General features: G+C 41.7%; 1 long non-coding RNA gene across 2 annotated transcripts; it reads right to left on the bottom strand.

The window, feature by feature from the left end:
- Positions 1 to 1,850: 1,850 nt before the first annotated feature.
- On the bottom strand, positions 1,851 to 7,123 carry LOC125725265 (uncharacterized). 2 transcript variants are annotated; one of them, XR_007387396.1, is made up of 6 exons: positions 7,075 to 7,123; positions 6,197 to 6,309; positions 5,388 to 5,603; positions 4,526 to 4,681; positions 2,618 to 3,242; positions 1,851 to 2,373 (listed from the first exon to the last, which is right to left on the bottom strand). It is a non-coding gene; the product is annotated as an uncharacterized LOC125725265 (long non-coding RNA). The 2 variants fall into 2 exon arrangements; XR_007387397.1 differs by having other exon boundaries at positions 1,851 to 2,359.
- Positions 7,124 to 8,036: the final 913 nt, after the last annotated feature.

The raw sequence follows: 8,036 nt of genomic DNA, 5'->3' as shown, positions 1-8,036 counted from the left end.
TGTATTAGCAGCGCGTTTTAGAAGTTGCATGTGTTTTCTGTATTTGCAGCGTGTTTTAGAAGTTGCATGTTTTCTGTATTTGCAGCGCGTTTTAGAAGTTGCATGTTTTCTGTATTTGCAGCGCGTTTTAGAAGTTGCATGTGTTTTCTGTATTTGCAGCGCATTTTAAAAGTTGCATGTGTTTTTTGTATTTGCAGCACGTTTTAGAAGTTGCATGTGTTTTTTGTATTTGCAGCGCGTTTTTAACTTTCAAATGGAGTGTATTTTAGAAGTTGCATGTGTTTTCTGTATTAGCAGCGTGTTTTAGAAGTTTCATGTGTTTTCTGTATTAGCAGCGTGTTTTAGAAGTTGCATGTGTTTTCTGTATTTGCAGCGTGTTTTAGAAGTTGCATGTGTTTTCTGTATTAGCAGCGCGTTTTATAAGTTGCATGTGTTTTCTGTATTTGCAGCGTGTTTTAGAAGTTGCATGTTTTCTGTATTTGCAGCGCGTTTTAGAAGTTGCATGTTTTCTGTATTTGCAGCGCGTTTTAGAAGTTGCATGTGTTTTCTGTATTTGCAGCGCATTTTAAAAGTTGCATGTGTTTTCTGTATTTGCAGTGCGTTTTAGAAGTTGCATGTGTTTTTTGTATTTGCAGCACGTTTTTAATTTTCAAATGGAGTGCATTTTATAAGTTGCATGTGTTTTTTGTATTTGCAGCACGTTTTAGAAGTTGCATGTGTTTTTTGTATTTGCAGCGCGTTTTTAACTTTCAAATGTAATGCATTTTAGAAGTTGCATGTGTTTTCTGTATTTGCAGCATGTTTTAGAAGTTGCATGTGTTTTTTGTATTTGCAGCGCATTTTAGAAGTTGCATGTGTTTTTTGTATTTGCAGCTCCAAATGGCCAAATGACCAGGCAGTGCAAAAGGGATGGGGCTAAAGGTATGAACGCTAGAAAAAATGCTAGCTAGTAATAAACAGCAGAATTTATAATAAACGAGCAAAATGTTTACACACAATCTGGGTCCCAGCATTCACTTCACCTGAATCCTAATCAATAATGAAGGCAATGGGCCAGCCAGTACTAAAGGGATGAAACTTTATCAAAAGACATGAACCTTGTGAAATAACAAATTTTAAAAAACAAAAAAAGAATTACAGAACTTTAGAGAACACACAATTGCGGGTAAAACGGGAACTCAGAACACAAGTATGGTTACATAAAAGTGGGAAATTGGAGTGATGAGATGATAACTCCTGGTAAAACGGGAAAAGAGGAACACACGGGAACACAGAACACAAACAAGTGCGGCAAACAACTACACTATACACTATAAATAATAAAGAACTAAACTATTTACAGTTATATTTACAGCTTATATTTAGCATTTTTTACAGACAATGTCATAATGCTCCTTGCACACTTGTGCCCCACACTTGCAACACTGCGCGTTCGCTTTACGGTCAGTAGAATAATGGCACAGGCTGCACCCTCTTCCTTTTGGATTTCTCTTCCGGGGGAGGTGGGACTGCACTGGGTTGGGATTGGGTGCACTGGACGTCTGAGGGGTGGGCCTGGCTGATCTGGGCGTCCCTGATTGCTCTCACCGTTGCAGCAGCATGGGACCCTCGAGGAAGATGCATTTGTTGCGGAACAGTGGGACCGATTAGGGCTTCGCCCAGCTCCTGCAGGAACAGCCTGCGTCTCTGTTTCAGTCGTGCCTTCCATCCGGGATTGAGCTCCTTCCACACGATGTAGCCATCGTGCGCCGAAATGTCCAGAATGTTATAAAATAACGCAAGGGGCCAGCGAGCGGTTTCCCTTTTGCATGAATAATTGGAAATTAGCTGATCCATGGTGTCAACCCCCCCCCCCCCCCCCTCTTAGTTTTGTTATAATCAATTATGATTTCCAGCTTTCTGTCTTGCCGTTGGGTGATGTTTGGCTTATTGTGGAACGTGCTCATTAGAAGCATGTTTTTGTTGTTTTTGGGGATGTAAGTCACGAGTGTCGTATTGTGGGAAAATGCAAATTTGGAGGAGTGTAGCCGCCTGCCCCTAGTTGTTAGCAGAGCAGGCGGCAGCTCTGGACGATTTCGGCGCACAGTGCCTACCATCGTAAGGTGACGCTGGAGGAGCTCCTGTCCCAGACTGAAGGAGGTAAAGAAATTATCAAAAGTAATGTTGTGCCCCCTCAGCCCCTCAGACAGTTCCAGCACCACATTTTTCGCCACGTCGACTTCCCGTGCCTCCCCCGGAGGCTTCCACGTGTACAACTTCACTCGCCGGCAGTAGCTCGTCCTGGCGTCGCACAGCACCCAGAGTTTCAGTCCGTACCTCCCGGGCTTGCGAGGCATATATTGCCTGAAGGAGCAGCGTCCTGCAAGAACGCATCTAGGGAATACCAATTTGATGTCATATGAAGTAATCGGATACAACGTATACATTTTTAGTAACCCATTACAATCTAATTCCTAAGTAATTTAGTAACTACTCGGGTACAAATCATGAACACGGTAACTGGTCAAAATAAATGATACATTACGATTCATTGCTAATGAACATGAGATCTATATTTGAACTAAAAACTTATAACAATGTATATAACTGTAGAGCAGTAATAACGCATTTTACGTACCTTTGAATGGTACCTGGCGCTCGTCCATTGTCAAGTCGTGGCCGAGATTATACATGACAGGGAGATTTGCTGACCACAGGTCCCAGATGTCTCTGATGGGTGCAAGCCTGTCCATCGTCCTTCTTGCTTGCCGTGATCTTTTGTGGTCAAATCTGAGGGCCGATGTCAGCTGCCCGAACCGCACCCTGTTCATGACCGCTGGGAAGATTGGTCTCCCAACGTTCAAGTCCCAAAGGCTAGCGATTGACTCTCCTTTTCATTTGAAGACGCCTGCGAGAATGCAGACGCCGAGGAAGGCATCAAATTCTATGGAGGTCAGTTCCACCCAGCTGCTGGAAAACTGCTTTCTCCCTTCTAGGTTTGTCATAGTGACAATGATTCTTTCTACTCGTCTTGGCATGAATGCCTTGAAGGCAGAAAGAATGTCCCCTGCACAGCCTCGTTGGTCCTGGAGGTGTCCTCAGGATATGTCGTGCTGGCAGTCTGCCTCCTGCACGATCTTCTGCTCTGCTTGTCCAGGAAATGTCGCTATTGCGGGACGCAAAGATCTCGTCCTGGACGCACACCTCATGTGTTATACTGCTGGGCTGTGTACTGTCCTCCTCCGAGCTGCTGGTTTCAAGACCTGTAAAAAAATCGACGACTTCTTGAGCACTGTATCCTGCCATGTTTGAACTCCAAGTAACCCTCTCCTCAGGGTTCGCTCCAGCATAAACACGCTTCTTTGTTTTTCAAATGGAACAAACAATTGCCCAAATGTCGGGAAAGCCCATTGAAATGAATGGGAAGCGGGGGGCATAAGGCACATTGAGGGGCTTGCGCAGTTAGAGTGTTGCCACTTGAATATATTTGCTCTAAAGAGATCCAAATTCATAAAAAGCACAAGTCATTACATTTTAAATATTTAGAATTTTTTTACATTGCCTGAAAAAAAAAATTGTAATTACCGCTAGGTGTCGCACTGACTTTCCATGGTCTCTGTCGACATCCAGTGGTCAAAAAAATGCATTACATTACACATAATGGATGACATTTTGCAGTGAAGACGACAATGTTTGTATTCGCAAATAAAAAAAAATATATATTAATAAAACTATTAAAATTGGGTTCTCAGGACTCAGATTGTCTACGAGTTGCACAGACATTTGAGTTGAACATAAGGGTTCTAGCAATATCAGCTACACAGATACACAGCCACGGTCAGAAGCCACAAGTAAATCATTCATTACTTTGACTAGAGCAGTTTCTGTGCTATGGTTTGGTCTAAAGCCAGACTGATATAATTCATTGGCATTAGTTTTTTGTAGGAAAGAGGACAACTGACGAACTACCACTTTTTCCATGATCTTTGAAATGAAGGGAAGATTTGAGATAGGTCTATAGTTTCCTAAAACACTAGGTTCAAGATTTGGTTTCTTTAGGACGGGTCTGATGACAGCCATTTTAAAAGGTTTTGGAACATATCCAAGCCTAAGAGAAGAGTTTAACACATTTAACAGGGTGGTGCTGATCTGCGGTGCAATTTCCTTGAAGAATTTTGTAGGAATTGAGTCTACAAGGCTACAGATAACAGCTTCAGGTCTGACCTCAAGTCTTTGGTTCTGTGAACAATTTATGATGTCAACACTAAACAACTATTTACATGCAATGAACAGTCAACTGAGAGCAGACATGTGCAAAGAGCAGTGATTTCTGCATGTGAAAAGCTAAAGTTACAGAGTCTAAGGGCTTGTGCTATGCATGTGGACATACTGCATATAAAGCATGAATCTTTGCGCTCTATAGCTTCTCTGCCCCTGCACGTCATCTTTTCAAACATGGCTCTTGCTCCATGTGTGTTTGAGAGAGAGACAACAGGTTCTTCTCTGTTCATAAAAATATAAACAGCCAAATTTTGAACAAACTTACCTGGCTCAGTTTGTCCAGGATGGGCCTCAGCTTGGTCCCCATGACACCTCCCTTGGCCTTCATCAGGGCAGTAAGTTTTGGTGTGTAGTGCTCAAGTTTAAACATGAACCTCTGCTCCAGGGAAACTGTTGTTATTCTTCTAAATTCCTCCTTGACCTGAATTGACAAAAGATTCAAAAGTACAAAATTAAGAACCAGGTCAAATACACACTCATCACTTTCTCTCTCACACACACTCACTCGCTCTCACACACTTGCAGTCTCTCTCTCACACACACATTAGGAACCAGGCCAAATAATCTGATGCGAAGTAAAGGAAGGGTAAATTCTGCATAAAGGTGCACATATGATGCTCAAAAGAGTAATTTGGTCTACAGTTGTAACTGGGAAACAAGTACATTTCCAGTATATATTATATAACGGTAGTTCATAATATCCATCCATCCATTTTCCAAACCGCTTATCCTACTGGGTCGCGGGGGGTTCCGGAGCCTATCCCGGAAGCAATGGGCACGAGGCAGGGAACAATCCAGGATGGGGGGGCCAGCCCATTGCAGGGCACACTCACACACCATTCACACACACACACACACCTACGGGCAATTTAGCAACTCCAGTTAGCCTCAGCATGTTTTTGGACTATGGGGGGAAACCGGAGTACCCGGAGGAAACCCCACGACGACATGGGAAGAACATGCAAACTCCACACACATGTGACCCAGGCAGAGACTCGAACCCAGGTCCCAAAGGTGTAAGGCAACAGTGCTAACCACTGCACCACCATGCCACCCCTAGTTCATAATATATCATTCTAAAATTGTAACTGGCCTACACAACTTTAAGGATTTAAAAATGTATTTACCTCAGCTTCACAAAAAAAGCAGGCCATCTCTCTTTGCAGTCATCGGCTCCTGGACTACCACTCACAACCTCAAGCCTTCGATAGGAGAATGTTTTGGCCATTTTTTCTTGAATCACCCTACGGTTGTTCTTCTTTACCTCGTTAAGAAGCTCCTGTCTCTCCATTTCCAGTGTGTCATTAGTTTCACCACTTGGATGTGGTGGAAGATCGTTAACCCTGCAAAAGTTGAATATACATTAGTACTGTAGTCACAATCTTTAAAAACACAATGAACAGTTTCATACTTTTTCAGATAAGCTCCAAGATGTTCAAAATATTGCGCCTCTGTGTGAAAACTACACGAATTACATACATGACATGAAAAGGAAACAATCTGCCCTGTCTGTTCAGTCTGTGTATGATCTCTAGACAAATGGGTGCAAAGTGCACCCCAACTTTTAAATGAACAAGGACAGTCTGTGTACAAACAGGGTAGTGCCCGCCCTGACCAGCATGTAAATGTTCCAATGTATAATGCCTTAAAAGCTCTAAACACTTTGATGTCCTAAAATTGCAGTTTTTGCATGGCCATATCATTTTAATATGAGGCCTACTGCTTTTCCCTGAGGACACCTGCCTAGAAACCTGTCCTCCCTAGACCTCAACTGTCCTGTCCAATGAGTAGGGCCACCATGTAAATGAAAAACAATTTGTGATATTAAAACCACAAAACATTTAACTGCAATTATATGCTATGTTATGCAGTTAAGAATAAGGAAACACATAAGCGATACAATATTCTGCAAATCTACATATAGATTCATACGTACCTAAATGAAGCTAATGTTGAACGTTGGACAAATCAAATTACACACCACTGGCTTATCCTGCAGCCTATCCTGGCTTGACACAATAACAACCCGCTGCTGTGCTGTTCTGGTTCCTGTTAATAAAACCATATGCTTTATTTTAATAACATTTATTTAAAAAAAACACTTATTGAGTAATAAAAGTGACTGATTTGACTTGCATTAGGGGTTTTCCGTTTGGTTGACTGCTCAATTAAGTTAAATGTAATATCAAAAGCAGCAAAATAAAGTAAATACTGAGTAGAAAATTGTATACTGTAAATAGTTGTGCTTTAGGTGGCATATTAGGTTAGCAAAATTAATTTTACTTAGACATTTCATTTAAACCCATCAATAGTTGTTTTATACTGCTGTAGGAACATGGTGGACTTTGTGTAACAGGACTCGCTCGTTATGAGGATATGAAAGGCTCATTCTAAACTTAAAAAAGACACACGATTCTTAATTCCAGGTTATTGTACAGTACGGTATATTCTAATTATGAAATTTAGATTAGTTTTCTGATAAATCCCCTTAAATTCCACAAGCTGGATAAAGAAAATTATTTTCATGACGCCAATCATAACGGCAGGATGGACTGCACTGCTATCTTTACAGTACGACGTGGTTTTAAAACGTTGACTTTATGCATAGGTTATGTCCAACTGTTAGACCTACTCGCTGCACCGATTGGTTTTAACAAAAGCATGAACGGTCGCACTGTGTTTAATAGTCGGCATACACCAGCCTAGCAATTACAGTATGTTTAGCAGCACATATTAAAACCATCACGAGCTAAATTACCGGACTATCAAAATGCACACGGGCACAATTATTATTCTAAAATAAACGGTAATAACTTAAGCAGGGGATAGTCCAGGCACGCTGCTTCTTCCAACAGGTTCGAACGCCAAACTTCAGATTTGTGATGAAAACGCGGGTATCTAAAACGCATACTGAGTTTGAATCTACGCATGCGTATTTGGATGTCAAAAGTGCGCATATGCCAATTCAAATGCGGTATTAATTTTTAAATGACAATTTACTTAGTATTCCTGTGTTTATTTACAGTGACAATCAAATAAGTAAACAGTACGAAAAAAGAGATGAGCCAGCAAGGCTAAGAACAAGAGTTTCAAATGTGCTGAAACTCAAACCGCATTTCTCAGACACTCCTAAGTTGGACTGAAAAATTGCAGCAACCCCACCACCTTTGCGATTTGGTCGAGGGTTATGCTTATAACTGTATTCCACTGGAGTAGATTCATTTAGTGCCATGAATTCATCCGGTTTAAGCCAGGTCTCAGTAAGGCACAGGGCATCAAGACTAAAATCAATAATTATTTCATTTATTAATAGTGCTTTAGGAGCCAGTTGCCATGCCCAGCTCGTGTGTGCCACGCCCCCTGATTATCCACGTGTGCTTCCCCGATCTAGCCCAGCTGTGGCTGATTATTTTCACCCAGTCCTGTCTATTTCAGTCCGTGTCTTGCCTTAGTTCTTGGTCCGTCATTGATGTTCGTCGATGTTCTGTTCTGCTCGTAGCCTTATTCCCCGAACAAACCCCGTTTACCCCGACTTACGGCTACCTGCTTCCTCCTTGCCTGTCTGCCTGTCCGTGCGATCACCCGTTTACCCAGCGATCGTGACACCAGTGATCTTATATTCTGAAGTCCAAGTTTAAGTTTAAATATTGCATCACAACTGTTTTCTAGTAATGGATTCATTGTGATTTTTATTACGTTATTATGGCACACTCTACGGTGGAATAATCTTCCATGATAAAAGACACAGGGAACAGACACCAATAAAATGAACCCTA

This window comes from Brienomyrus brachyistius, unplaced genomic scaffold (genome assembly GCF_023856365.1).
Source record: "Brienomyrus brachyistius isolate T26 unplaced genomic scaffold, BBRACH_0.4 scaffold63, whole genome shotgun sequence".
NCBI lineage: Eukaryota > Metazoa > Chordata > Actinopteri > Osteoglossiformes > Mormyridae > Brienomyrus > Brienomyrus brachyistius.
This window is presented reverse-complemented; position numbering and strand designations above follow the sequence as displayed.